The sequence below is a fragment of the Idiotropiscis lumnitzeri genome, chromosome 13 (genome assembly GCF_059441095.1).
Source record: "Idiotropiscis lumnitzeri isolate Australia: NSW breed Sydney's pygmy pipehorse chromosome 13, RoL_Ilum_1.0, whole genome shotgun sequence".
Lineage (NCBI taxonomy): Eukaryota > Metazoa > Chordata > Actinopteri > Syngnathiformes > Syngnathidae > Idiotropiscis > Idiotropiscis lumnitzeri.
Genome location: NC_142403.1, coordinates 4,348,808 through 4,365,969, shown reverse-complemented (window position 1 = coordinate 4,365,969; position 17,162 = coordinate 4,348,808).

Here is a 17,162-nt window from a genome sequence, read left to right as displayed (position 1 = left end):
TTTTGTCTTGATCTCCCAATTTAGGAGATAAGAGAGAGAAATAAAGTTATGATTCTGCCGAGGCAAAATGTTGTTGTTGGAGTCATTCAGTCGAAAGCAGACTTTCACCCAGTTTGAGTTATTAAAAACAGACTTTTATTTGTTCATAAGTTAGCAACACAATACAACTTTATTGGTAAAATTGCAAAAGCAGAAGCAGCAGAATTGGTCACCCGTTCTGATGTCTGCATTCTGACATTTCCATGACTTGATGCCCAAGCCTGTGCCAGTATACGCTGAGTTGAGATTTGTGTAATTTTGGCATCATAGTGCTAACTAACCAATCAACATTCTGTGTCATGAACAATCCCACTCACCATTTTGGTGAAGGAAAAGGAAACTATATGGAGCTGATCGTAATGCCTAATTACTGCATGTACATTTCTGCTGTGACCTATTGTGTGATAAATGTGTCACACTGTAATAGAACATTAAATGGATCTAAACGCCGATTTCAAGTTGCAAAATGTTTGAATGAATATTGATAGCAGACTTTGCCCTTGTGCAGCCAGCATTTCTTTAACAACTATCTACATGAGCCAGAGCAAGTGAATAATATAATTTAGGAAGGTCAGTCTATATGACTTAGTGAACCCACTAAGTCACAATTAATCAGAATTTTTCATGTGACTCTTATGAGGCATAAAACTTGAATCACTCAAAGCCAATAAAATGTGGTTATCTTGACTTGTGCAGAGAAAATGCATGCTGCACTACAATTATGCAGTTAAGGAGTGGCAATTTCCCCCGACGGTTTATGCAATTACCATTGTAGAAAACTATATATAATATATATCCATCCATCCATTATCTAAGGCGCTTTTCCTCACAAGGGTCGCGGGGGTGCTGTAGCATATCCCAGCTGTCTTCGGGTAGTACGTATAGACGTGTGTATGTATATCTATATCTATATCTATATCTATGTATATCTATATATATATCTATCTATATCTATCTATATATATATATATATATATATATATTTATATATACACATCTTTCTTTTTTAGGGTAATTATTAATGCTTCCATTTAAAATGATACACTACCTAAAAAACATTTTTTTTTTAATTTATTTATTTATTTTATCAGCATGCGTCAATGATAGAAATGTCTCAGTGGACCTGTAAAGCATCAAGGCAGCATGCGAGGAGCACAATGAACATTCTTTGAACTAAGCCTGCCTTTGCAGCATGACAAGTGGTAGCAAACTTGATTTCACTTTGAACGGGCTTATTTCTTGAGAAAATACCAGGTATATTGAATTTGGAATCTGTGTTAAATACAACCACGTGGGATGAGCTGTTTCAGTGTGTTATTCAATTGGATTAGTATTTGCTGATTGGACAGAAACCTGTGCCAACCTTTGACGAGACTGTGAGCTTGTCACATGCATTGAGTATCCCTCAAAGTATATGAATCAAACTGAATAATTAAATACGTTCAGAATTAAATTAGCGCTTAGAGACCCTTAGATAGAAGGGCCTCATTTCAGAGCAAGTAAAATTAGATAGACACCACTGCTACATGTAAACTTGAAACAGGTTCCCAGTGCTTTATCTGCATGCATTTCAAGATTTTCTTCATCTTCTTTCCATCAATTACTATTGCAGACTTTATCATTGACTATGAGCCTCACCAACTTGATTGATTTCTGACAAAAACAACGCAAAAAAAAAAAACTGTCGCATACAGTGCAGCTACATTATTGGCAAAAAACTAAAAATATATTTTGTGATGCTAACAATTGCAATAATGTTTCTTTTAAAGGTTTCATATGCGGATAACAGACCCAAATAACCCCTGTTCACGCCAGAATGCACAAATGACTAAAAATGCTGTAATATGCAAGCAATTTTAGTTTGTAAGGAAAGACAATCCTCACTTTTTAAGCCTTTCTGTCTTCTCCTTGATGCATCGTCTCTCCACCGATGAGCCGTGTGGCCAAAGTTCAGAGAAAGAGCCTCAGGTGTTTTTGGATTGATCCAACCGACAGACAATGACAACTGTGTGGCTTGCACGGAATTGCCATCTTGGTCGAAGGTCAAAGAGCACACCAGCTTTGCTGCCACTCCAGCAAACAGTTGACACATAAGCGTCAGTGAAAGGTGTGCAGGCTGAATGGTTGTAGAAAGCGATTGGAGAGACTGACGATGCTACGCTTTGCCAAAGTGAAGGGCAATTTTAGGCTGTCATAGCATGACAGGTTGTTATAATCACAACAATTTGTTTACACTTTCAGCACTCGTGTTGACTTCTAATTCTTAAGATTTGCATACCGCCTCCAAGTGCCCTGGTGAATTTGTCTGTCATTAGTGGGTAGAAAACATTTGCTAATTTTTTTTTTCCTGTGCTCCTGAAGTTTACATGAAGCTGCTGGGCTCTGCATAGCTGATGAGGCGGAATGGTGGCTTGCGAGTTCCTTTGGAATATTTTTTTCCGTCAGCTTTGTCTTTTGTCTTAAAAAAAAAGAATAATTTATATATATATATATGTATATATATATATATATATATACATCCATCCATTATCTGGAGTCTCTCCCAGCTGTCTTCGGGCAGTAGGCGGGGGACACCCTGAAATGGTTGCCAGCCAATCGCAGGGCACACGTAGACAAACAACCATGCGCGCTCACACTCATACCTAGGGGCAATTTAGAGTGTCCAATCGACCTGCCATGCATGTTTTTGGAATGTGGGAGGAAACCGGAGTACCCGGAGGAAACCTACGCGGGAGAACATGCAAACTCCACACAGGAAGGCCGGAGGCTATCATGCTAACCAAAAAAAAAAAAATAATATATATATATATATATATATATATATATATATATATATATATATATATATATACATACATATATATAAACGTGCCGACTTTAAAAAGGGACACTAGTTTATTCATCGAGGGCTAAATTTTGTTTGACCTCCACTGAAGCAAGGTCAGGGGTTACATCTCTTGAGGGAGATTTAACGGTGGCTTTTTTTTTTTGTTGCAGCTTCTGCTTGTCCTCAATTCTGCCTGCCGGCCAGAAACTTCCTATTTGAACTACATTTTTTACCATTATGATGCGTATCGATGCAAGAATCAGCAATACATTGCTTTTTGGATGACACAATTTAACACGATAAAGGTAATTTCAATACTATATTTCAAAACGCTAATAAGTATTAAACAAATATATTTTCATATTCAATTCATCTGCTGCTACAATTTAGCAGATGACTTGCATATTTTTCAGAAAAATATCCGCCGGTCATTTCGCTATATAGCAATTCTTTGAGCATGAGGAGATTTATGAGCGAGTTTTAGAATAAATAAGGCATCAACACCATTTTGGTCTGCGTCACTATTTTGCACGGCTGCTACCGCTGAGGATTCATGACAGGTTTGTTGCCGCTTGTGACGCCATGGCGACAGCTGAGACGCATTAACAAATAGTTGTGTTCCCCTTATATTTCACTCGGCCTTTGCAAAGGCACTACAAAGCAACTATCTAATCAAGATGATCTCCTTTCTTCCAAAATCCACAGAAATAAATGTGTTGCTTTATTTTAAAAATGTCCTCCTTCCTCGCTGCAATGATTTATGTTGATCTATTATAATCTATGTTGCATGCTTGACGCTGACCGGAGATGACATGTATGTGAAAAAAAACTAATGCAAGTTTATTGAATATAACATTTCAACCTGAATAAAAATAAAAAAAAACATTGGGAATTTTGTGTATAAAATTATTTAAATCAATTAAATCCATCAATAACTTTAAAAATGACGTTGTGGCCCTAGGCCAGTGCCTATCAATGTAGCTCAGTTCCAGGACAGTCACATTGATACAGAAAGTGACAAAATGGCCACCACCTGGCTAAACAAGGGTGGAATTTTCTGCTTCACTCATATTCCACAAATGTTATATTAATCAGAATGCCATACTTGGACTAATGAAGGCACATAAAACATATTATCCCAAAGTCTTTTTGGGGGTTGACTTCACCTTTAAATATGGATTTTGAGAAACACACAACACTAGGAGTTGTATTGTGACTCTTGGGACAGACAATATCACTATCTACTTCCATCTAATCAGAGCAAAGTTTTATTCTGTAATGGTCCCCCATCTCTTTGCAGTTTATACTGTAAAATGTGGCAGTGTAATAGTGAGCTGATGCATGAAACGACTATGGGAAATACGGCTGTTATCTTCTTTCAGACATAATACACAAATCCCAATGTCAGCATGTGAATGTAAAAATGGACTGGAATGTAAATGAGTAGTATAAAAACACAAAATCAATGTGCACAACCTTGTGGTTTACAAGGATTGTGCAAACACACACACATACACGTACACACAAGCAAAAACACATGCACAACCGTATACACAAATGTGCACACACAAAAACACATGCGCACGCCCACCCGCACACACTGTATTGATGTTTAATTACATTAATATGCATTAATATGCAGTCGTTAGTAGCACTTTAATTATGAATGAAGATGTAATGACACCCCCATCAATATTTAATTAAAGAGCAATAAAGTGTTATTTGGCAGCATTACCAAACTAGACACCAATAAAAGAGTGTCTTTAGCCGGCAATTATTCAAGACAGAAGAGCTCCATCCCTCTTAAAATGTGACTACCTGTAAAGATAAATTCAGAGGACATGCAGAGGTCAAACGCTGATGCCACATTGTTTCAGGCCTCACGGATGAAAGCCGTTGTCCATCAAGCCGCATAAGATCTGATTTTTAAGAAAAACATCCGAAAAACAAGTACCGTATTTTCCAGACTATAAGCCGCTACTTTTTCCCTAGATTTTGAACCATGTGGCTAATACAAAGGTACAGCTTGTCTGTGGATTCTTATTTCACCGGTAGGGGCGCTTTATAGTTCAGAAAATGCGCTAAATAAATCTCTTTTTTTTTTTTTTCTCTTGGGTCCGTTCTGTTTTAATTAGCAAAGTTGTTGTCGTGTTAAATGGCACTGTTTTAAGAATCTGTTTATGTTCCTTTAGGTGCATTCACAGTACAAAATCGTTCTGAACATGCAGTAAACAACACATTTTTTCCAACATAGAAAACTGCCGCTTATAGCCTGGTGCGGCTTGTATATCAGGTTTATTTTTGGGGGAGGTTCCCCAAAAAGAGTTGCTATGGCTTATATATACAGGTACACCTTATAGTCCAGAAAATACGATAAGCGTGGCAAAAGGAAGTAAGTGGTATCCTCCATTCAGTAAACGTTAGACATTATTCAGGTTTTAAAGGGCCATGTAAAACCACACAAAAAACAAAATAAGAACTTGGGGTAAGCCCTTGTCTAACCTGAAAATGTAGTCCTATAAATGAACAGGACTTTTGTTTGTGTTCTGCGCATGCTAAATCGCAAGAAATCTTGGTCTTTTGAGTAGAGCAAGTCCGCGTCTGCGCTGCATCCCGCGTCCTTGTTTTCACATTTTTTTGTCTTTACATGGAAAATGACTATTTTTATATAGACATGTATATGTATGATGTGTATATAAGCTGTTAATACACAAGCAGAGGTAAACAAAACAACCATGGCAAAACTCACTCTGCCAACACATAGCACAGGAAAACACTTTTGGAATGAGGAGGAAAATGATTCCTGTGGTGACATGAATATAATTAATATGTTTTATTAACTATAAATGTAAATTACATCCACTTGGGCCTTCTACCAGTTATTCTGAAACCAGAATTTTGCCATTGGCCCGAAAATTGACTGCAGGACAACATAGTTTCAGTAAGTTGCTCCAAAGGCAACACAAAACTCAATATACATTCTCTCTGATATATTAAAGAATAAAAACTTTGAAAAGACAACGTTAAGTGCAGTTTTTTCCAAAGCAAAAACTACATTCCTCTTTCATTAATTAATTCGTCTGTAAAGGAGAAGAAGGAAGAATTCTGTCCAGAGTTCTTGGATGCTAACAGTCACAATTCATTGTTTAGCATTAGACGTTCATGTGGTGACATTGAAATGCTAACGATGCAACTTGTTTACACAAGTTTCTCCCTTTGCCCCCTCAATGAAATCACCATTTAGTCGGACAAAAGGCACAATGTGGCCCTCATCAGTGAGTGGGGCGGCTCAACAAGGAGAGCAGTCTATTTGGTTTGCGCTCGTGTGGATGTTTACATCAGTAGGAGCAAGCATTGTTTTAACCTAGAGGGTCAGCAGTATGCACACAACTTTCACAACAGAGGCATTGGTACTCTCTACAACCACAGTCTTTGGATTTGTGCTATTATTTTTCAATTTGCACTTTGCTGCTCAAACCTGGCTTGCAATTTCTGTTCTGGTTCATCCCAACACTTTTCAAAACAACACCCGCTCCGCTTTCCATCCCTGTCAAAGTTGTATCCTCCATGTGTTCCAGTCCAAATCAACTACGAGCACAGTGTAGCACTGACATGCTTCCCGAGCGTATATTAAGTCAAGCTAATGAGCTGGTCAATGTGACGAGAAGCGTCTGTGATCGATGCCCCGAGTGAATTGATGTGCTCTGCCAACGAAGGACACTGACCTGCCGAGAAATGTTAATGAAGTAGTCGTCTGGAAACTTACGCCTGTGAGCACCACTGTGCAGACGTGGGTCATTATTGTTGAAATGTTCACTTAATATTAAACTGAAGATGAACTTGAGATTGTCCAAGCAGTTCTAGAATACAGAGGTAACTGTGACTCTTTTAAGCGATAGCTAGACTAAATTCTGACACTTAAGACAGAAAATCACTTTCTCTATCACCATTTAAGTGTCTATAGTATGTCATAGTATGTCAACCTTAAGTGTTTTAAAAAAACTGTCAAACACATAAAGCTCTATTTTCGTGTCCAGCAAGGCGTGGTCTAAATCTGTGCGGAGGCTGGTTAGACCCTGAATTGGTATTTTCACAGAGGAGCACAAGCTGACGCAGCATTGCAGATTTAAAAAAATGCAAGACATTTTATACGCAAGGCGACACAATGGGCTTCACAAGCAAAGATTTCCACAACGACACAGAGGGTTCGATGCACACTGGTCACATATTCAAAAGTGAAATATAGTGGAACTGTGCATACTACCGTGATTGGCACCACATTTCTTTCTCCATATTTTACATTTTTTGATTAACTATTGATATTTTTGCTCTCGTTCTCTTTTATTCCAGGTTTAGGGTTTCCTGAAAAGTGGTGATTTTGGAGCTACAAGGATATGGCCTGATGGCAGTGATACATAAAATAAAAGTCCATAAGATCATCAAAGCAGTCTTTGAAAAAAAAAAAAAAAACAGGTCAAAATAAATGTAAAAAAATACTATTCATAACCATAAAGAGTATTTTATCATTAAAAAAAATGACAAGCATTATATTGGCTGCATTTAGACACGACTCACAAAATGAAATATTGGCCTTTTGGGTTTCAGAATAAACGGAAAATACACAATAGCTTTTAAAGGTGAACTTTTGTTAATTTTGGAATGTACAAGTACAACTGGTTAAACCTTTTCTCCTTTTTGTGCAACTTTCTGTTCTCTAACAAATAAGCTGAACAGTAAAATTCACAACAGGTGTTTGTTACGTACATAGACCCATAAATTTCCTGCTTTAATTAGAATTTGTATACAAACAGAGCTCTTCATCATGCTGTTCACATTTTGACACCAAGCGCGCAAGACGACATTGTCGCTGCGAGGCTTCAAATAGGATGATACGCGGTGACTGAGCTTAGCGAGGGGCCCAACAACCTTTTCTCCAAGTAGGCCATTGTTTGGTCCTGTGCCACAATTGTGAACTTTAAACTATGCTTTCAAAAACAAAACATATGATCATTTCTAAATGTCCAGCACTGAATTAGTGAAAAAGAACGGCAACACACACATGTCAAAAAGTATTCTAAAAAATTTGAGGTATGTATATGTATATATATTTGTGTACGTGTGTGTGTGTATCCATCAAGAAAATTGTGTGTAAATGTGAATGTGAGTGTGAATGGTTGTGTGACTAGATATGCCCTGCGATTGACTGGCGACCAGTCAAGGGTGTATTAATAAAGATCATTTCTATTGAAAATGGGTGGATGGATTTAAAAAAAAAAAAAAATCTGGCACCCTCCCTTCTTCCCATCAACACACACTTTATCTGACATCCTTTGGTTCTGTTCAGTATGCAGAGCAGGCAACAACTCAATTAGCCAGAAGCCTCTAGCCATCACACCAGCAGACTGCCTCATAATATTTCCCATAATGTTTCATCCAATTTGGAGAGTTTGACGTTCATACCCTGAAGGACTGCTGCAAGAGACAATGACTGAAGGCGAGTGGGCACCCAGGTGGTGATTATGTGTGTGTTGTGCGGGTGGGATTTTTATGTTAAGAGGTAAAGAAAATTGCACTCATTCCTCGGGCCTGAAGGAAGGGATGTAATCCTTAACTTTGCAGGACAGAGTATATATTCTTTCACATAAACCTCTCAAAATGCACGATCTTTAATGCCAAGGAGTGTGTGAAAATTATTTTGAGGTATAATGTACAGTCTCGAGATGATAGCCTGCTGTCAATGTGGTTTTAGAAGACTCCTTTGTAATCAAACATGTTCATGTTATGACCTTTAACCCATTTTTCTCCCTCTCTTCCTATTTCATTTCAAGTATCTCCATCAGATTTTGGTTTTGCTGCTCCTAATTAACGTTGGAGGACTCATCTCTGCAGAACTGATGCCCCCGATCAGCGACGAGCAAGAAAAGCAGAAAGACTGACCATAAATGGGTTGGAGGCTAAAAAAGAATAACGCAGAGGCAGCACTTTCTTCAGAAGGAAGTGGATATAGAGATATGCGGGGGGGTTGAGGGAATAGGCAGGGAGCTTAGGTCCTATAGCTGAAATGGGAGGGGCCCCATTTATGACTAAATGATAGGCCCGATAACCCTGCAAGCCAGGCTCATCACTCTACTTGAAAGTGACGTTCTAATGGCACCGGGGAGGAGGGGCAGGCCCGGGCATCATTAAACCAAACCTTAAAGCTGTAATTTGTGTGAATCTGAACAAGCTAGTAGCTCATATTCTGCCTCCCAAGTTACAAATAAAGTTGGGGTATTGACACCTATTACAGCTACAGAAACAAGGGAATGTTAGCTTTTGTAGTGCGAGCCGGAAGGCAATTCCTACGTTTGTGTTTATTTTTGTTCCAAGCCTCAGCTGTGGCTTCAAGATTTAAGTTAAGGCTGAGCTGGAATGACTTTCCTCCAGAATGTTTCATCAACGCAGTGACTGTGTAACTAGAGCAGGGGCGGGCAATTAATTTTGCAAAGAGACCACATGAGAAACTGGAACACTTGCCGAGGGCTAAGCTAACCTAAACTTTGAGTTTATATTTAGAAGAAAACACATTTAATATTTCATAACATATGTAATATTATATATTTATATTACATAACATGACATTTTGGACTGGTTCCAGAAAAAGGTTGAGCATTATTGACTTGAAAAAATCCTAGTAAATTTTTTTTTGCTCAAAAATTCACAACTGAAAAAAAAAATATCCCTCCAATTTTTTTTCATTCTAAAATTTACTCTATATATTGTCTTTTTAGAGTAAAATGTACTCTGCAAAATTGGCTGTTTTTGTAAGAATTCAGAACATTTTTTTAAACAAAATTATAAGCGATCATTACAATTACATACAATATTTCATCCATCCATTATCTGTACCGTTTCTACTCACCAGGGTCGCTGCTGGAGCCTATCCCAGCTATCTTCGGCCAGTAGGTGAGGTACACCCTGAATTGGTGTCCAGCCAATCACAGGGCACACATAGACGAACAACCATCCACGCTCACACTCATACCTAGTGGCAATTTCGAGTGTTCAATCGACCTGCCATGCATCTTTTTGGAATGTGGCAGAAAACCCACGCAGGCATGGGGAGAACATGCAAACCGCTGCTGTCTCTCACTGTGAGGCCATCGTGTTAACCAGTCGGGCCAGCGTGCCGCCCTTCACAATATTTACACTTTAAAATTAAAACATTTAAATGAAAAAAATACAATTTTATCAACCAACCACCAACGTCTAATAACCATTTCCAGTCAGGACTTGGCAAAATATAGATCGGTGGGAAGTTGAATATTTTTGAGAGCCGTGTATGACTCAGTGGTGACTTATAATGCATGTATGTGCACATTATGTGAAACTGCAGCTTTGCGCACAGTATTATCAGGTAAATGTTCGTGGCACTTCCTCACAAGAAATAATAACATTGAAGAAGCAAAATATAAAGTCGCTAACTTGGCAACAAGTTTGTCACAAGTCCTTGCTCTTCTCACTAACTTGCTTGTACTAACATACATGTACAAAAAGTACAACTTTCAAAACAAAAGCATCACATACTTTCTGTTTTATTTTGACTTCATGCAGACTGTGAAGGCTGATCAGAGAATGTGGTGGGGATTATGTGGTACTTTTCCTAGCTCAAAGCTACAGGCTTAAGTTTGTATCGTTTGATGGAGAGTGTGCTAACTCCACTCAATCTTCTACCTTTAAAGAAAGAGTAAAATACCAAAAGAAAACAAACAATCACCAACAATGCCTTAGGATGGTATGCAGCATGTTTTTTCTTTGTAGTCTTACAACAAGAACCAAATATGCAGTTGGGTGCGTCAATGTCTGTCCATCATTGCTGCATCTGTCTTCAACTTGGCACTTCTAATGAACGGCGATTAACAATAATGTGTCTCATTAGTTCAAACACAATCACGCTAAGAGCTAAACTCATCTAGAGAAACTATTAAAGTTGCTTTAATTCAATTAAAATTAAAGACAGAAAAGTGCTCCTGCTTTTTTAATGCAATTTCCACTTATCTGGCCTTTGGAATTTAAGTTGTTAAGACTTTACTATCCACCATATTTAAAGATGATCAACATGGCAAAATGAGCAAAACACATTTACAACATTTTTTTTTCAACATTTTCCTAAGGCTTATCTTCTTTTTGGCCCGGCCTCATTTGTGGTCATCTTCTATTCATGTTGAGCAGCTAACGTCAGTGTTCTAAGGCATCACAGCCATTTCCCAGGTCATATAAACTGAGAAATGCTAACAGTTTGCAATGACAGACAGTCTTGCAGGTGCCACCCAAACAGGGCAGTCCAAGTATCCTGAAACCAACACCGTGGATGTTTCCATTCCTTCTATTGACATATCAGTATCTTTATAGTTAGAAATCATCCATATTTTTCCAGTTGCCCCCATAACTCTTGTTTTGCTGCGTCTCATGCTACGTATCTGGAGCTGTTTGGTATGTCAAGTGCGAAAGAAGATACACACAGGAGAGTGTAATCTCAGGAGGAGGCACTGGCTAATGCATACCTACGACCTACTCCGCTTTCTATTTTGATGAATGGTTAACACTTTACGATATGATCTTTAAGCAAATCATTTTGTCTTTCTGCATCAGTTAAGGATAATATGTCACACACAGAAGCACACAAAGTAAACTCAGAATCGAAGGACTCGCCAAAAGAGCTACATACAATAATTTATACATCACATGAACCTTATCAATCTTTTTTATTTATTTTTTTTATGGAATTTGCACATTGTGAAAGGAAAGAATATGAATTCATGTTCCAAACAATTTAGGTTCTTGTTGAAGGCTTAAAAACAGACAAACAAACGGAGTTTTTCAGCCATCACACAAAATATCCTTAATTGGCAGTTTTCTCTCCAAAATGTTGAAAGTTGAGTTCACTCACAGTTATAGAATTTCTTCAAAAGGGTGCATTTTTTTAATGATTTCCATTTGTATGATCCAGTAATGCTTCATCAGAGATACCAGAGACAAATGATGATGTTATGTTTCTGTAATTTCTGTCAAAGAAGCGGCGGCTCCTTTTGTAGTGTCAATAGTGATGCGGGCACAAACATTTTCAATGGCTTCTCTGTATCACAGATTTTCTCTTTTTGAGGGTTTGTCTCTGACATATAATAATATGATTATAATATAATATATAATAATATCATAATAAATGACAAATGGGGATTCACTGTGAATAGGAGAACTGGATTGAAGGAGGTAAATTATAATACTTGGTCAGGATGTTGACACATCTTAAAGTGTATTGTGCCAGCATGTAAACAAACATGCTGGACTCTCTTTCACAGCGATGTAAACACATCAACAAACATGGCTGAGCAGTTTGTGTGACAGCGGTATGGCAGTAGGCGGTGCGTTTGTATTTACCGAGTGGGATGGGGGGGGGGGGGTGCTGTTGACAGTGGGATAAAACTTTTTTTTTTTTTAAGCACGTTAATAAAATAAGCATTTAGCGTCGTCACAACAACTGTTTAGGAAAAGCCAAGCTTCCATCAAACAAGGCCAATGATGCACTGCAAAGTCGCAACCGTTCAGCAGAGCAGTGTGCGTAACTTACTGGCTGCTGTGTTGTATCCAGTTGAGAGTTTACAGCTGTGTACGCGCCTCTTTCGGAGTGATTTTCAGTGGGAAGTTATGGTGTTGATTAGAGCAGTGACAGGTGCCATGATTAAAATGGCTGATAGTAATAGTGCAGCATTCATGCATTGACAACTTTGCTCTGCATGGCATTGTGAGGGGTGATGTACGACACCATTAGGGTAACCTCAGGGCCCCGGAGGACACTTATCTCCCTCGTCACGTCCTTCACACTATCCCGGTCTACCTCCAGCGAAAGGACGCCTGTTCCCTCGTCTGCATGCTTACGAATCGTTGGTTTGTGTGCATGTGTGTGTATATATAAGTATGATTGCTGTCCAATTCACATATGGACAATTAGATACTTGTTTGTTTTATTATAAACAAAAATAATAAATAAACTACTACTATAACCATCTATAGCAGCGGCCGGGAACCTTTTTGACCTGGAGAGCCATAAAACCAAATTATTTCTAGATATATATTTTTTGAGAGCCATATAGTATTTTAAACATATAATAATAATAATAATAATAAAAATAATAAAAGGTTTACTTTTAATGCGACTTCTGGTGCTGCATGTTTTTTTTTATGTCCTTAATTTGTGTTTCCTCGACTTGATTCGCCATCATGATGCTCCGATCGTGAACCGTTCTTGCTGACAGTGGCATGTCTCTTATTTTTTTTATTATCTTGGCTTTATTTGGAAAGTCATCAAAAAGTTCATTGGCCACATCAAGCATAAATGTTTTGGCATATTCGCCATCTGTGAACGGCTTTCCACTCTTCACTATTGCCAAAGCACCCGCAAAGCTAGCGGAATTACCGTCACCTTGCGTGGTCCAGACACGCAGTTGCTGCTGGCTCGTCTGCACTTTCCGTTGCAGCTCTTCGCATGCCTTTTTCGTGCTGTCCCCCGGTGGATATTTCAATGCAAAAGAAGCATGACGCGTATCGAAGTGCCGCTTTATATTTGAGCGTTTCATTGATGCAATTTTGTCATTGCATATTCGACATACTGCGGATCCTGCTCTCTCCACAAATGCAAATTCCTCTGTCCACGCAGCCTGGAATGTACAGTAATCATCGTCTTTTTTTCTTTTCGCCATCTTTTCTGTTACAAGGGTTGAGCGGGTTGAAGGGTTGAAATTTTATCTCTGATAAAATTAATTTCCGTACATTGACAATGACCCGTGACGTACTTGCGATCGATTGGTTCCCGACCTGATCCTCGGGTCACCGGCGGATTGCAAGTGCCGCAACCCACCCCTGACTTTTAAAATGTATCTTTAAAACTAATTTTAAATTACTTAATATTATTAAGATTATCACTAGTATTTTAAAACCAGTTCCAAAATATATATATATTTTAATTTAATTTAATTTAATTTAATTTTTTTTTGGCCCCCTCAACTCCAAACTGTCTGGGAGCCATATGACGTCTCCGGAAGAGCCATATATGGCTCGAGAGCCATAGGTTCCCGACCACTGATCTATAGTTTTAGAGTTAGATTAATGTAATAATACATTGGTGTAATAAAACATTCCCCAAGCTCTTATCTACATATTTATTACCTGTAATGAAAATAAACAGGTATTAACCACTTGTGAACAAATAAGATCTGTTTTCATTCTGTCAGAAATAGTGCACATAATACTCATGTTTACATACAGTATGAATCTTTAGACTTCCTTTGCATAATCTAGTATTTGAAAGCCCTCTGTAGTCCTCATAAAAATATATATTTTGGGACAAACACATGAAATTGAAAAATCTGTCTTAATCAGGAAACTGGTCAAATTGTATAAAATTTCTCAAGAATGATGAGAGTGTTGATTTCATACATAGTTCTTTTTTAAAGACTTGGGCTTTGGAGCCTGTGCGTCATGGATCCAGTCCAACTGTGGATAAATGTAAAACGGCAACTAGTTGTTAGACAGATGATGGTCGACTTCCTGACTACTGTTGAGGTGCCCTTGAACAACGCACATACCCTGATCCCAACCCCCAGTTTTTATGTTTCCCTTTTACGCTGACATCTCCTCTTGCATGACTGCATCACAATTACAATGACCAAATATCATCACAAATACAGAGAAAAGCTAGTTAAATTTCCTGTTGAAGGATTATAATGAGGAAAAAAGACATTTGACCCCCCCAAAAAAATGTGGTTGTCGTTTGCTGTGGAGTAAACTGCACTGCATCGTGCTGACAATTGTTTCAAATACAGAGCTAAATAAGGAAAGTATAAGCAAATGATAAATCAACAGAGTGGCTATTGTTCAAGAGCAGCTTCTCTCATGATAGAAAAATATCTTCCTTCACGAACCTAAATAATGGCCTCCCACATGTGCTTGTTTTCAGAACTTTAAGATTTTTAGAATGTTGACCACACACTTGAATAATTACAACTTTTCATGTGTTCCTACTGCTTTTATAGTGTGCTCTGCGATGACCAACACAGCAGCCACAACAATATCCCAGCCAACAATTAAGAGCCTCAAGTCTGTTGTTGTACCAAGACTAACCTATAAGAGACAGCATGTTGTCTCTTGGCATCCAAAATATGGAAATTACAAAGAAGAAGTTAGGCTAACTGTTTGCTTATTTTATAACACTTTTGTAAACTATTTTACTTGTCATATTTACTGTGATGAATGACTTGTGAGACACGTTATACAAACACTCCCCAGAACCAGTTGCTCCTCTATTTGTGTTTAGGTCCCTTCCAAAACGGCTGTCATTCTGATTCATGTTATGATCACAATGTCTGAAATTTTGAATATGATTAACATTTAATATTGATGGCTGTGGCCATTTTCCAAATGCACCTCAGGATAATAAGTAAGCATCATTTCTTGATGAAATCTTATAAAGAAGCCTTGGCAAAGTTTGATCGGAGGGGGGCAATCAGGCTCAAAATTGGCCAGATTGTAGTGTTGACTTGAGATAAGAGTAAGCTGACTTGTGTGCCTAAACTCGAGATGCGAGCGATGTATGGTAGCAATGCGAGCGAAGAGACAAAATTAGCGCAGGAAAAACAATTATAGTTTGACAGTAAATTTCAAATCAATAGCGTCACAATTGGGAAATCGCTTCATATGAATCAGTAACGCTTTCGTGCTGGCCACTGTGTTTTTTTTCACTCAAAAATGCAAACAATGATTAGATAGATGGTTTTGAACTTCATGCAGACATTTACGACGCCCTAGGGATAAACTGCAATCACTTTAATGATCATCTTAATGTCATCCAATGCCGTCACCAGGTCAAGTCATCATGTATTTTGATCCGGTGCAACACTAATAACATACCCGCCACGGTCATCTTAAATTTTCAGTGGTAATTAGCTAAGGGTGCTATCAGTCTGGAGGAAAATGGGTTTTGGTCACATCAATAAACACTGAAACAAACAAAAAAAAAAAAAAAAAAACCTAAATAAGAGTAAAAAGTGAAAGGCAAATAAAATATGTGTGAAGAATTGCTCCTGATTTTTAGTTCCAATCATCTTTTGAAATGGTCAGCTCAAAACAAAACTGCTTTTGGCTCTTTAAAAAAGCCTCTTGATAAGTTGTATGATGAAGTGTAATTCTTTGTTTATTGGTTTCATTGGCACGGTTAATAGCAAGATGTGTACACAAAGTGCAGGCTGCTGCTGTAAACACCTCTTCATGGCCTCTACTCCAGCCTGTCGTACTGCACCAGGCAAATGTTTGTGCGGACATCTCTGTAAACATGCACATCTCAGGGGGGTCAGCCAAGCCAACAAAACTGACACCAAACGCAGAACACCCCGGCCCCACAAACACCTCTGCAACTGACACTGCAGCCATGTCATCGGAAGTGTAAAGCAAAACCCAGTTTTCCTAACGAGCTGAACACGGCCAGGGGCAGAACACATGTACGCTCCCCTCTTCAAAAATACACCGGCATGTAACCCCTTAATTATTTCAGTGGTCTGAATTTGAGACGATTGAGTTCTTGAGGTTTTGCACAGGGCATGGAATCACGATGCGGATGAACAGCAAGACAGAAACATTAGAAGCGGCGGGGTATTTAAGGGAGAGTGAGTGAGGGGGAGTCTGGACGGACACACACTTTTGCAAAAAAAAAAAAAGAAATTCCTGTCTCTGTCCCTCTTGGTGCTTCCCCTTCCCCAGCCCATTTCACACAACATGGCTGATGGGAAAATAAATACGATGCACTGTAGTGATTGCTTTTGTGGTGCTACATGGTTTGGAGGATGTGTCAAGGAACAAAAGTTTTGCTTTTTATTTATTTATTTATTTTTAACAGCAAATATAAATTAAACACACACACACCCTCAGCACATACAGCAAAACATCCATCCATCCTTTTTCCAAGCCAATTTTCCTCACAAGTGTTGCGGGGGGTGCTGGAGCCTATCCACGCTATCTTCGGGTAGTAGGCGGGGGACACCCTCAACTGGTTGCCAGCCAATCGGAGGGTACACAAAGACAAACAACCATCTACGCTCACACCTAGGGACAATTTTAGAGTGTTCAATCAACTTATCATTCATGTCTTTGGAATGTCGGAGGAAACTGGAGTATGCAGAGGAAACCCACGCAGGCACGGGGAGAACATGCAAACTCCACACAGGAAGGTGGGAGCGACCTCTGCTCCGTGAGGACAACCGGTTGGCCA